At 39.2% G+C, this 13,451-nt stretch overlaps 1 protein-coding gene across 1 annotated transcript in view; it reads left to right on the plus strand.

The window, feature by feature from the left end:
- The first annotated feature begins 3,849 nt into the window (after nucleotides 1-3,849).
- LOC129775206 (ecdysone 20-monooxygenase) overlaps nucleotides 3,850-13,451 on the plus strand; it is an 88,462-nt gene continuing 78,860 nt past the window's right edge. Inside the window, exon 1 of the mRNA XM_055779601.1 lies at nucleotides 3,850-5,117. The gene's annotated coding sequence lies outside the window, so the exon portion shown is untranslated. The remainder of the gene's footprint in view (nucleotides 5,118-13,451) is intronic.

A 13,451-nucleotide genomic window follows, 5' to 3' on the forward strand; every position in this document is an offset into this window, starting at 1 on the left:
AATTTATCTTATGTGTTTGTGTTTGTGTATGTGTTTGAAAATTTGAACAATTTATAAAATTGATAGAATATGATCGTTAAAATAGCACGAATGAAACGATTTGAACTAAAGTGTGTTTGCTGTGTATGCTGCCGCAAATAACGGTGTGCATTGTCATTCGATAAACAATAAAACAAACCATTCTTTGCTGAAGATCAAACGAATCTCTGGAGATGGGATCTATGACATACAGAGGAATAGAGTACCATAGACGAAGACCGCCGACAGAAGTAAAGAATAAAAATCATTTTCTTAATTTAATGTATGTTAAACATGTAAAAAATGCAAAAATGTTAAATGTAGAAAGATTAAAATTATTACCCGAACGGATAGATATTTTGCATTCTGAAATACGTTCGACTTAAGTCCAATCGAATTGTGCAAATATTATTCAAAGAATTCAAATACTTAGAAGACGTAGGACTGACTCTAACATAATTATTTTTCTATAAATTTCCTTGCATTTGCGTCAGACACAATTTTTGTTGAAGATATTTCCCCATTTGCCGAGAATGTGATAGTCTGTAACACAGAACACATATTGAATACTGAAGCGCAAATTTTCATTTATAATTTCTGTTTTAAAATCGTGGAAAGGTTGTCACATTTGCACAACTTGATTGAAGTTTAGTCGTTGGACTAAACAGAATTACAGACTGGAAAATTGCGATCCGTTCGGGTAATTCTAACTCGATCGGATTTCAGGATACGGGTGAGTAGAACTTGAAACATTCTGAACCCAGAATCATTGTTCATTTTATAGCAGCTGTCGTAGTTGGCGTATCTGAAATCTTTTGACAGCAAATTGAAATTGAAATTGAAAAACCTCCATTACGACCTTACGATCGGAAGCTGAGGCTGAAGGTATTGCGAGCAATCAAGACAAACTCGGGACTCTCGAACTACGACATCGCAAAAAAAAACACAATTCGGAGAATTCGTATGCGAGGAGGTTATCGTAACTTCCGTGCCTGCAAGCAACCAAACAGCATACTACAGGTCGAACTCGATTATATATAGACTCGATTATATACAGACTCGATTATATGTGATTCGATTTTATACAATTTTGGACTCGATTATATACAGTTTGGAAAAAAATTTTTTTTTTTATATTTCAAATATGACTTATTTCACGAAGAAATTTAACCTTTCACCGTTAAGGTGTAATTTAAGTGGTTATTACATGTACAGTGCGGTAAAAATCGTGAATTTTGAAGATTTTGCTTGAATTTTCATCAAGAATTGTTTATATCGACATTGCTGCCAAATAAAGAAAGATAGAAGTTGGGTGTCAGAGAACTAATTGTAGATGTGCCACTACTATATCCTGTACTAAATGTCCTCGTCTTTCAAATGAAAGTAACAGAATCGTATTCCGTAGCGTACTTTGTAATGTAGAGCCAGTTAGAGGCAACAAAGTCCGAAACAAAAAAAAGTTCATTAACTCTGTCATTGTTGAAATTCGAACATATGCGTAGGAGGATTTTTTTCATCAAATATGATTGTCTATCACTTCCTGAAGGAATTTGGATAAATTAATTTTTATCATGTGAGAAAGGTTTTTTCTGACTTTAAGGGGATGAATTAACAATCAAATTCCTCTTTTATATTCAAAAAATTAAAAAAAAATGCAAAAAAAACGAATAAAAAATATTTTTTTGACTCGATTATATACAGGATTCGATTATACACAGTGAAAAGGAATCAGAAACTGTATATAATCGAGTCCGCGCTGTACAAGGTATTGACGAAGGATGCATGATGATGGATGGTGAAACGTATGTGAAGATGAATTTTGGACAAATCGCAGGTCTGCAGTTGTAGAGCCAAAGTGAGATGTCCCCTGCAAGTTCAAGTTCGTTTTCGCTGATGAATTTTCTAGAAAGTTCTTGCTTTGGCAAGGACAGCTGTGGACAGAAAACCAAGGTTCGTGCAACAAACATGATAATGGCCCCCCAAAATATATAGGGAAGAGTGCCTGCAGAAGTGTCTCCTTCCGTTTGTTAAGACTCCCAAAATTCCTGTGATTTTTTGCAAAGATTCGGCGAGCTGTCGCTACAATCGAGACATGCTTCAATGACAATGAGGTTGATTACGTTGAAAAAGACCTTAATCTTCCCAATTGCCCCCAATTCCTCCCAATCGATACATATTGGACAATTGTCAGGCGATAATTGAAGAAGTGTGCCAAAGTGACTCGAAATGCTGCAAACATGAAGAGATCGTGGAATAAAATGGCCGCTGAGGTTGATCAACAGAGGGTCCAAATTTGATGGAAGATATCCTAAGAAAAGTATAAAAAACCATCGAAACTGTCACGGAATAATTGTAAGAACAATAAAAAACAACAAAAAAATCTGCATTTTGATATAAACATATTTTTGTACCTTCAACCAATCCCGAGATACAACTGGTTTTGTGGTTTTGTGATTCCGGATTATAAATCTTTCAAGCCTTACTTGAACTGAACGATTTATTTTTTAAATGGAGAATTTAACAACACATATATGAAGGACTTAAGGTTATGTGCTAAATGAAACATGTTAAAGGTTCAAGTTCTAGACTAGAACAAATTTATTATACATCGTTTTGCATTTTTATATCTGACAAAAAACATTATTTATCCGTTTCACCACAGGCGGATTCCTATAGAAGGCTGCTAATAATTTGTTTACCCTGCTTCTAATGATAGTCCTTGTTCTATGACTACCCACCTTCTTCTAGGGTTGTATACCTGGCGATGGGTCTGATTGTAGGGATCTTAACTCATATATACAACCAGTATGCAGAATAACACGAATTGGTTCTGCTGCAGGTATGAATTGACTGTCAAAACATCATCAATCGATAGGTGAGAATTAAGAATAAAAATTTACCACTCCAGTCCCACCCTTGACTGATCGGGAATCGAATCCGATATCTCGAAGTTAACGTTAGAGCTTTACTTTGATGATTTCACAATACAAAAAATACGGTTAGGCTGTTGATACTTCGTTCCAAAAAATCTGTTCTTTACCAATGATGAATATTTTTTATTTAAAATGAAAAACGAAACTCTGTTTTTTCGCAAATATGAAGCAACACCTTCAACCTCCTTGAATATTATATTATGCTTAGATAACTGCAGTAACTGCAACTGAATGAAACAAAATCGCACCAGAAACTACAGCTAAATGAGATGAAACTATGTCACGGCGGTGTCCAACTGTCATTCATTACAAGGGTGGTCAGATAGAATATTAAGTAGATATCCGGAATAAAGTGGATATTTTTCGCCTTATTGTTTACTTATTTCAATCATCTGATCTCAAAAATTGATCAAGGTTGCTTCCTTATCACATGACGTTGATTTGAATTTATCTTTACCTGTAGTGAAAAACATAAAGTATATTTTGGTGTTATTTTGATGGATAAATTAAAGGGAATTTGAAAATTTACTAAGGGTGGATAAACTATTTTACACATTATCTATACTAACTTTTTTTCCGGGAGAATTATTGTATATACAAGTTTGCGTCAAATGTTTCAATTTTCAGTATACTAGTTAATATTTAGATACAAAATTTTAACATAGGCACAAATAGAACCGTTGTTCCGAAAAAACAATCAGAATTATTCTTTGAAGAACAATTTTTAGGAAGTTATTCTTTCATTGATCAAACGCAATTAAAAAAACCACAACATTTGTGTTTTTTTTTTCATCCCGATAATTTAATTCACATCCACTCCAAAAGCATCCGCAGCACAGCTAGACGCTAACCGGCCAGATAGTCACCGGCGCGTGCATGTGCGGCTCAGTTGCGGACTATCTGCGTTTGCGTATAGAGCCTCGCGTACATGCTCTTCCTCGCGGTAGCGTGGTCAGCGCGTTTGCGATTGTGTTCTTGTAGTAATATCCTTCGTAGCTGCCTATAGTGGCCATCGCGAGAGTGCTGCGTTACGCGTGCTGCAGATATCGAAGAATCTCCGCGAGGTCCAGTCTAGATCCGATGGATGCTGCAGAAGAAATAGCGAGACAAGAAAACCAAAAAGCAGGAGAGACAAGAGAGCTCCGGAGCGGATGTTTTCGAAAGCATTTTTCTCTCGCACACATGGAGTTTTGAGAATCATAAGTCTTGCTGGAAGCCGGCTGGTCATTATACCATACTTTGGGTCACGACGCAGATGAGTCGGAGGGAAAAAAGCATCCGCGCAACTCCCAACAGTGTTTTTGTTTTTAATACTGTGCCGAGGTTCGTTTTGTGTTATTTTCTCATAGCACCTCCCATGAGTTAGGGATTATGGGCTGAGAATATTGCTGGAGTGTGTTTCGTTTGTGTTTACGCGGAGCTTTTCTGGTGTGTTTATGAAGTGCAATTTTTATGTTTAGCATTCTACCAAAGCTAATTATGGTTTTGCTGCGTTCAAAAGCGTGAATAATTGAATCGGCTGGAAACGATACTAAGCTCAGATACATCGGAAAATAAGCCATTCATGGGGTTTGAACGGCGTCACATTGTATGCCGTGATAAGATCCATCTTTCGCGCTTTGCCAGTGTTCGCCGGGTTTGCTATTATCGTGCCCTTGAAAATCGTGTCATTGGATCAGAGAATACGTAAATGCCGGAGCTATTTATAACCTCACAGCCGAGAAGAACTCAGAAACACCACAGAAGCAAAACAATATCTCGTATGAAGTGTTTCGATAGTGTTTTTAACAAAGTAGTAGTAACCGTCTCGGCAGCGGCAGAGACCAAGAAGATAAGGCACCCAAGAAAGTGATACTTCAAGAAACAGCTTGGAGTTGAGATCGTATACCAGAAGCTGTATGAAAACTGGTCAATTCTTGCTCTTCTTCAGACTTTGTAATTGCAGCATCACGCTTATGATCGGAGCGAATGCTGTGTGTCAGTACATAGTGATGATTTATGGCAACCGAAAGTAACCGGCGCACGTGGTGTTTGTAAACAAATGCCGGTGTTTTACCTCTCAATATACTGCACAACCGAGTGAGGGCCTTATCGGGCGCTGAAAAAAAATAGGAGGAGCGCAAGAAAGTGAATCAGAAAGCATTCATCACTTACGTGATAACAGTGGTGAGTTCTATTTCAGTCACTGTCTTCGCACTAAATACAATATGTATAGAGAAAGTGGTCACGTGTATATAGTGTTCCAGATACACTATCAGTTTACGGAAATGAGGAACCAATCTTTTAGCTATTTATGCAATCTACTAAATTATATAATTTGGACTTACATGGGCTTTCATATGAAGGGGTGAAATTCATATCACATTGTTGTGATACCTCTGCATTAGCATTAGATTTTTTGAATTTTTTTGATGTATTTCATCCATTTTACTGTGTTAGGTACCGAACATTCTATTTAGTCATAGTGTCATATGAGTGTGAAAATGTTTGCTATCTGTTTTCAGAAAAAAACAGTTTTTATTTCTCTAAAAATAACATTGATCAATTTCAGAATTCCATGTTTAGTATGAGAACCCTTTTTCATTTCAACTGTCTTTAGCTACCTTTAGCCGTTATCTACGAGTTATCTGATGATGATGATGATGGTCCCGCCACCTTACCCTACAAAAGTTTGAGCAAGACGAGTTATCTAGAAGATAATATTTTTTCCTCAGCTTTGAAATCAGTTTAACAAAAAAAGCGAACTGATTGCCCAATTGGTTCACCAGAGCATAAGTCCAGCCGTCAGCCTAATTTTGGATAGACAATAAGTACCCTCATACAGGGATGTCGAGAAATTTTCCATCTCGAAAAAATCCTAGATTGGCCCTCACAAAACTTTTATTTTATATCCTTTATATCTATGCGACGCGCGCGAGGCTCAAACTTTTGTAGACTACTTTTATTTTTTTTAACTACTACAAAACAAAACAACAAAATCAAAAATAAAAATAGTCCATCATCACCATGATCATGACAGACATAATACTGATGAATACAATTTTTGAAAAATAATATTAAAAAAAAAACAAATTCTACACACTATAATCCGTTAAAAAAAAACTTCGTTAGGTATAGTATTCATTGAAAAAAAAAAATATATAAAAATTCTACAATGAACTGTTCACACTAAATTATCCGTTCGTATAAAACTTCGTCAAAAAATTTAAGAAAAAACAGCTTTAATGTGTGAAATACAGTGCCTCTTGAATTCTGTAAGTGTTGTTGCACATTTTATATGTCTTGGCATCGAGTTGAAAACATTTATTCCTTTGAAGTAAAACGAATTTTGTGGAGCACATGACAAGAAATTAGGTGTTCTCAATTCATTCGCGTTTCTAGTGTTATACCTATGAAAATCACTTCCTCTTTCAACTCGATCACTCAAATATCGAGGCAGCAAACCGTTAACTACTTTAAAAATGAGCACTAATTCTTTGCTTCACGGATAACCATTGCAGAGCGTCTAGCATCAAAGATGAGGAAGTGAACCTATTACATTTAACCCTTTCATTACGGCAGTGTGCTCCGCCGAAGTGCTACCCCTGTACGGAGCACTGCGTCGAACAGGGTATGCACATTGCGCTGGTGTGATCGAAGAGCAGTATGAATTTCATGTCGTCTAAAGACGACGCTCGTACACACAGCTCGTTGCGCGGATGTCGTCTATAGACGACGCTCGTAAAGAAAGGGTTAAGAAGCAATCGCATTATTTTATTCTGCAAGCGCTGTAACCTCGATATTTGTGTGTCATTGGCTAAAAATAGAATGGAAGAACAATAGTCCAAATGAGGAGAGATGATTGATTTGTACAGTAGTATTTTGCTGTGAATGGTCGAATCGTTTTTCAATCGACATAAGATTCCATACTTTTTGGCAATTTTCTTGATGACAGTGTCAATGTGAGTGTTTAACTTGAGTTTGTCATCAATAATCACTCCAAGATATTTAATTTCCCTAACACTATCAATAGTCTCATCATCAATCACAATAGAGACGTTTTCATTAGAGCGATTTCGCGAGACTATAAGATATTTAGTTTTACTTATGTTCAATTTTAACTGCTTATACTTCAACCATCTACTTAAAGAATGTAAATCTTCATTCAAATGTAGCACAATCTGATTTAAATCATTAGCTGCAATGAATAACACAGTATCATCTGCAAAAAGATTGATGTCACAAAATCGTAAAACTCGTCGCATTTCATTAATGTACATTATAAATAAAATGGGCCCTAATACACTTCCCTGAGGTACTCCAAGATTATTCCCTACGGGACTGCAAATGAAATCATTAAAAATAGTCCGCTGAGTTCTGTCATACAAATAGCTTTCAAACCATTTGTATGCAGTACCCGTAATTCCAAATCGCTTAATCGTGTTCAACAACAAGGGCCTAGAAATTGTCTCGAAAGCGCGTTTTAGATCCAAGAAAACAGCAATGATGGTATCTTTACATTCTAATTTCTTTTTCCATTTTGCTAACACCAGGTTCAATGCGGTTTCACAGGAATGACCTTCCCGATAACCCGATTGTTCTGGTATTAGCATCTGGTGTATTCGGAAGGAATATTGATTCATTCATTCATCAAGTGGTAATTGAAATCACTATTTTTAGAAATTTTATGATTTCTAAATTTCCTACTCAAATTACTCCCATAGTTTTTCACTGAGATTGTGGAGGAGTATCAATAGCTTTTGAGCAATTGTAACGTAACCATGCGCGAGCTTTATGTGTCTTGTGCTGCAATTGTCTTGGTAAAACTTGAATCCCCGATTCAATCCCATTCTGTTGACTCTCCTTACTTTCCTTCAGAATGTTCGAGAAAACATTCTGACTCATTGCACCATCGATGAAAACCAAATTTCCAATACATGCCCCCCATACCTTCTCTCTACCACCACCATTAGCTTCAGATTTTTTACGTTTAATCCATCGTTTGGCTTCGTCCATACAAAACGACAACTATCGGAGCCAAAGATGTTAAATTTGGACTCATCTAAGAAAATAAAATCTTCCCAGTAAGACATTGATGCGTTTAATGCTGTTTAGAAAAATCGAATTGGAAATCCTGTTGTTTTTTTCTGTTGATAAACAGATTTTTCCTCCGTGTCCGGGATTCAGGTTGTTCTTCTTCGGCACATTACAAACCTTTTTTTGTTGGTTCAATTACTTATCAAATCTTGAGTTTCCTCCATTTTTAATAGTTTGAATAATTCTGTTCTTGATTCCGAGGGATGTAAAAATTTGTACCAACGAAAAATGTTGACACGAGAATTTTGTCCCGATTGAAAAAGATAATAGACCCTATTCCAGAGAACGAGACGAGCAGACGAGCGTTCGTCTCGTTTGTTTTCATATTCCAGAAGCCGAGCTCGACTAAAAGCAGACGAGTAGCTCGTCTGGCTCGACGACCGTTTGGCCGCGCTCGTCGATGAAACAGTCGAATCGTCTAGTTTGTTTGATGTGTTTGTTCACCTTGTTGATTGAAAGCATCGGTATTCTTCTGCTCCGCCTTTATCTTCAAAAATTGTTTCACGGCTAAACTAGTATTGCATAAGCAATGTATGTTTTCAACTGCAACCATCAAATTCAATTCAGTAATTGCAAGATTTTACAGATTTTCAAATGGACCTCCCCCAAACAACACAGGCAAATGTAAACATTGAAATCATATCCAGGGATGCTAGATGACTGTTTTGAATATATGAACACGGCACGAAAAGAGTCTTCACATTTTGAACGAAAATGAGTAATTCAAAACAACTACTTTATTGGAAATACGTATACATAGATTTAAAACTTTTCTTGATAAATCGTTGATTAGGTGAACAAACATTGCCCCCAATAAATCCATAATAACAAAACGTCTGAGTGATAAAACCATATGCTCGAGGGAAAATATCAATGAAACCAAAAGATATATGAAACTTATTCCTTTTTGTTATGTTTTTTTTTAATATTTTGGCACTGAGAAAAGAGTATCGATTGATCAATTTTAAAACTGTTCGTTGTTTTTCTCAAAACAAAAACATGTCTTCTCATCTGACATCACTGATCATACCGAGAAAAACTGACTGAAGTCTCTCCAGTCTACCAAATAAAACATTTTAATGAAACTCGGGTACTGGAAATGGGATATTTTGCTCGTCTCGACAGTGACTGAAGCCGAGACGAGACGAGACGAATTTCTCGTCTCGTTTTCTGGAATAGGGCCCAATGTTTCAATCGGGTCAAAATTCACGTAAAACACGTTGATCCCCACGTCGGTTGATTAAGAGAGCGTTAATCATTGGGACTGAATGTTACAATGTAAAAATATAAAGATATATATGGCTCTGTTTTCGGATGCGTTACAAAATGTGGTAACTTTCTAGTAGAATTTCTGACTATTTACACTTTGTACACTCTGCCCAACTACTATAAGACCACCTTGATTCTATTTCGTTGCACCATTCTTTGTGTGGACACCGACTGGACAACATCGTTGCTGGATAGGCTGGACGGCGAGGGATCGAGTGCCTTTCTCAAGGCAAGAGGGCGGAGGTGGTAGCGCTGGAGTAGAATAGAGTAGAGTTTTCAAAGGGCCTTTCTCAAGGCTAGAGACGAATGAACTGCAAAAGTTTAAAGTCTCTATAATACAATACCTTCCTTCCTTCGTTGCAACACAAACAGTTATAGTTTCAACAAGATACATTCAAACATTGTTGAATGCTTAGAATAAAGTATATTTAACGCCAATTTCGTTCAAAAGAGTTGTTTGTTTATTTATTGTGCTTAAATATGATAATTTCAGCTATCCAGTTTCTATAACACCATTTCCAAATTCATATGTATTATCAATGAAAAATTCAAAACGATCGGCTGATTTACATGTCAATAATTGGTTACCTTGCCATTTCGGTTAATAACCTAGAAAATTCGTGTTGGAATACTATTTACAAAATTCTGCTGAACGGATTTCTCGATACTTTTCCATATTTCCGAAATTGCGACCATGAGCTCTTTAATCGGGGTGTACTGTTTTCCCTTAGTGTAGATTCTGTGCCTAAGGATCCGCCTAAGATTTTCAACAGGATTCAATTTTAGAGAGCGACCCGGCCAGTCCAAAAAATTAAGTTTTTGGTCTATAATCCATTGTTTCCTTTTCTTGCTGGTATGAATAGTAGCATTATTTTGCTGGAATGTGAATTTTTTGTGACGATATCCACGAAAAACTGTAGGAGAGAGGATTCCAGAACATGTATGTAATCCTTGAATGATGTGAAATCTATCTTGAGCTTTCCGTTTGCACAAAATCCCGCCCAAACCTTGCACGAGCCTCCACCAAAATTCCTGGTTGAAGAATAATGTTCCTCCTTCCATGAATCACGCCAGTACTCGTTAAAACCATCACGACCATACAAATTGAACTTCTTTTCGTCAGTGAAGATAACATATACATTGAAGAACTTTTCGTTATGGTATATAGCAAAATGTAATATTTTGGAAACATTTTTGTCATTACATACCATGTCCCACTGTCGGTTCATGTGAGCTTTGTCAAAACTCAGACGTCTTCCAATGTGAGAAGGTGTGAGATGAGGAGCTTTAACCTTTTAAGCCCTCTTTATGTGAGGATTTTCTACCAAAACTTGACGAATTGTCACCCGAGTAACATTTAAATTGAAATATTACTTTATTTGCATAAGCGGTTCGAATACCTCAAAGCTGTTCTTGCTATTTCCCGCTTATCCCGGTCAGAGAGCTTCGATTTACGTGGAGCACTCTCCTTCTTACCGTACCCTTGAGGATTCGCCAAATAAATGAGCACTACTTGATGAAATCGTCCAATCCGACGAGCGATTTCCCTGATATCAACATTTTCTTGGTGAAATGCTCTTTTCGTGAGCACTTTTCCCTTCGGCAAATTCCAGATTTATTGATAAAAACAACTAAATTAAACGGAAAATGTAACTGGTCTTATAGAAACTTGACACTTGAAAAATACAAAAACATTAGTTTACGATCAGCGCTTGCACACACACATATCAAAATCATGCAGTGTATGGTACTCACCAATACCTACACACTCGAATATAGCCGTGGAGTTGCCGGCCTAGAATAGCACTTCGGGTCTTGGTCCCTGTCCCTGTCGTATGAGGCGACTAATCGGGTGACAACGCGAGTAAGGGCGCGGTAAAGCCTATTGGAGATTGCACGGGGGAAATACCGTGTACAGGAGCCACGAAAGGAGTGCCAAGCACATCAGGATTGACGCCAGTAAGATCCTGATTACGACATACTGGCTACGACATAGAAAACGGACACGATACGGAAACGATTTCAACACGACGCTAAAGGCTGACAGTCATGCTATCCTGTTCCCTGAGTAAGGAAGGGTGACACCTTCCTGAAACGGCGTGTAGGCTAATAGTGCGATTGCCCCCGTCCCGGTAATAACTTGGCAAGTCTTCGGGTACGTTCAATGCTCGTCTAGGCTCAGGCACTAGGTACTAGGCGTCAGATGTCACATTCCTGACTTGCGCTGATCTGGCTCTGAACACGGTCCCTATGAAGGACCGTGTCAACCCCTGCATGGCCTCACTGCTTGCATAGACAACCATGGGATCACTGATAGCGACTATGTACAACGAGCGGAGATAGCGGCCCGAAGTTGGGACCCAACAGACATGAATATCATCGAACAATTCAACAGACGAAACGACGGTAATGAAGACACACCAACGGGAGAGGCGAGCGTGTTCGCAAGGAGCGGTAAGCTCCAGAGATCACCAATTCGCAACCAGACAACCATAGCGAATCCTATAGGACACCAACAGCATCCACAACAAGGAGAGACTAGCCTGATACAAGTGCATAAAGCCAACACCACCACTTCTTTAGAAGGGCTGCAGGTCGGGAGGTCAAGCTTGATGGAGGTCAAGAAAAAAGTGAACGAGCTCTACGAGTTCATTAAGGACAAAAACAATGTCCATACTAAGATCAAACATTTAGTCACAAGCATCAAATCCGCCGTTACGGCTGCTGACCGCGAACAGAAGGAGATGATCACGCGAGCAGAGGTTGTTGAAAAAGCACTCGCTGAAGCAAGGGAGAAGATGTCCGTCGAGATACAGGAGACGCCTAAGACGCCACGAAACCCACGATCGGACAAAAGGAAGAGGGATACCCCAGGGGATGAAGAAGACCTGAAGAAGGTTAAAAATGACAACCTGGAAAACAAAAAGGAAGGTGAAGGCAGTGGATGGCGAACTGTCGAAAAACAGACGGAGAAACGGAAGAAGAAAGAAGAAAAGAAGAAAGGTGTGCAGGAGACAAAAAAAACCAGGCCCAGACGCGAGCGAAGTAAGGGAGATGCTCTGATCGTCGAGGTGAAGGAAGGAGTGACTTACGCATCACTCCTGCGGAAAGTGAGAGACGATCCGGAGTTGAAAGAACTGGGAGAGAATGTGGTGAAAACCAGGCGCACCCAGAAAGGAGAGATGCTCTTCGAGCTCAAGAGGGATCCGGCGGTCAAAAGTTCAGCCTTCAAGGAACTGGTTGCGAAGTCGCTCGGTGAGGAGGCGAAGGTGAGGGCTCTATCCCAGGAATCAGTGGTCGAATGCAGAAATCTCGACGAAATCACGACAGACGAGGAGTTAAGGCGCGAGTTAATAGAACAGTGTAAGCTGGACAATACACCAATGACGATCCGTATGAGGAAGGCGTATGGTGGCACGCAGACGGCGTCGATACGGCTCTCAACAGTCGCAGCCAATAAGATGGTAGAAACGACCAAAATAAAAGTTGGCTGGTCGGTTTGCTCGCTAAAGATGGTGCCCCGGGTGGCCAAGCGGATGGAGAGATGCTTCCAGTGCATGGGCTTTGGACATCAGGCAAGAAGCTGCACAGGCCCCGACAGGTCTGAACTGTGCAGGAGATGCGGTGAGAAAGGGCATGTTGCGAGAGACTGCACGAAGCAACCGAAATGCTTGCTCTGCAAACCAGAGAACGGCAGCGACCATGCGACAGGAAGCTTCAAGTGTCCCTCGTATAAGAAGGCGTTAGCAGAATCGCAGTAACGGAGATAATTCAGATCAATCTGAACCATTGCAACACAGCTCAGCAACTGTTGTGGCAGTCGACAACAGAGACAAAATGCGACGTTGCAATCATAGCGGAGCCGTACCGAGTACCCCGTGATAATGGCAGCTGGGCGACGGATAGCTTAGGGATTGCTGCAATACAGGTGATGGGCAGATATCCTATCCAGGAAGTGGTTGGAGGTTCACACGAAGGTTTCGTAATCGCCAAAATTAATGGAATCTTCATGTGTAGTTGCTACGCACCCCCGAGATGGACAACTGAGAAATTCCACCAGATGCTAGACGCAATGACCGAGGAACTAATCGGTAGAACACCGATCGTCATTGGAGGCGACTTCAACGCGTGGGCGGTGGAGTGGGGAAGTAGATG

This window comes from Toxorhynchites rutilus, chromosome 3 (assembly GCF_029784135.1).
Source record: "Toxorhynchites rutilus septentrionalis strain SRP chromosome 3, ASM2978413v1, whole genome shotgun sequence".
Lineage (NCBI taxonomy): Eukaryota > Metazoa > Arthropoda > Insecta > Diptera > Culicidae > Toxorhynchites > Toxorhynchites rutilus.